Consider the following 1,207-nt stretch of genomic DNA (forward strand, 5'->3'; position numbering starts at 1 on the left):
TCCCGTTGCCGGACATGGAAAAAGACAAAAAAAAGAAAAAATGGATCAAGGATTTAAATATACACCCCAAAACAATAAAACTTATTAAAGAAAACATAGGAGAAACCCTTCAGCAAATAGGGCTGGGCACAGACTTCATGAATAACCCATGACCCCAAAAGCACGGGCAACCAAAGGAAAAATAAACAAATGGGACTATATCAAACTAAAAAGCTTCTGCACAGCAAAAGAAACAATTAACAGAGCTAAAAGACAACCAACAGAGTGGGAGAAAATATTTGCAAAATACACATCCAACAAAGGACTAATATCCAGAATATATAAAGAACTCAAACAACTTTACAAGAAAAAAACAAGCAACCCAATCAAAAAATGGGCAAAAGAATTAAGCAGGCATTTCTCTAAAGAAGATATACAAAAGGCCAACAGTCATATGAAAAAATGCTCAACAATAAATAAAAAAAAAAAAGAAAGCCAGACATGATGTGCTGGATAAAAGTAAGTGAGGTAAATAGTCCTTTAGTATGAGGTTTTATGTTTATCTGGCTAGGGGTTAGACTCTGTTTACTGCTTCCTGTAGCTGTAGGTGTCAGGAAAAAATTTCCTCTGATGTCCTTGTTTTTGGGGACATTCTTGTTGCCTTTGGTGTTTTTAGAGACTTCATAAATAAGGTCTGATGTGCATTTCTTTCAATTGTATTTTCCTGTTATTATATAGGACCCTAATCAACGTGGTAAGATGAAGGGATTAGAAATGTTATATTGTCCTATGATTAGGTCTCAGTGTTTTAGTGAGCTTGTGTCCCTGGGCTGTGACTTTTAGAAATGCTTCTCATTCTTCCCCATCCCTCTTGTCAAGACAGGAAGGCTATAGGTGGCTGGAGCTGTGTATTTTTCTTCCCAACATGAAGAAGGCTAGAGGAGGCTGGAGTTGGGGTTTCCCTTCTCCCAGATCAGTTAGGCTCTGGCAAAACCCCTATCAGTTAGGTTCTAGCAAAATAATTTATTTTGAGGGAAGGCCCTCTTAAGAAAAACAAAATGCTCTGGATGTATTTTAAAATGGCTACTTTCCAACTCCTCCTGCTGGAAGCACAGGGGATTTTTCTTTATTCTCCACTATAAGAACCTGGTAGGGCTCCTGGCTAAAAAAAAAAAAAAAAAAAAAAACCTCACATAACTGTGGAGTAACCTCTAACACTGGGTCTCCA

The sequence above is a fragment of the Galeopterus variegatus genome, unplaced genomic scaffold (assembly GCF_000696425.1).
Source record: "Galeopterus variegatus unplaced genomic scaffold, G_variegatus-3.0.2 Scaffold14026, whole genome shotgun sequence".
In the NCBI taxonomy this organism is placed as follows: Eukaryota; Metazoa; Chordata; class Mammalia; order Dermoptera; family Cynocephalidae; genus Galeopterus; species Galeopterus variegatus.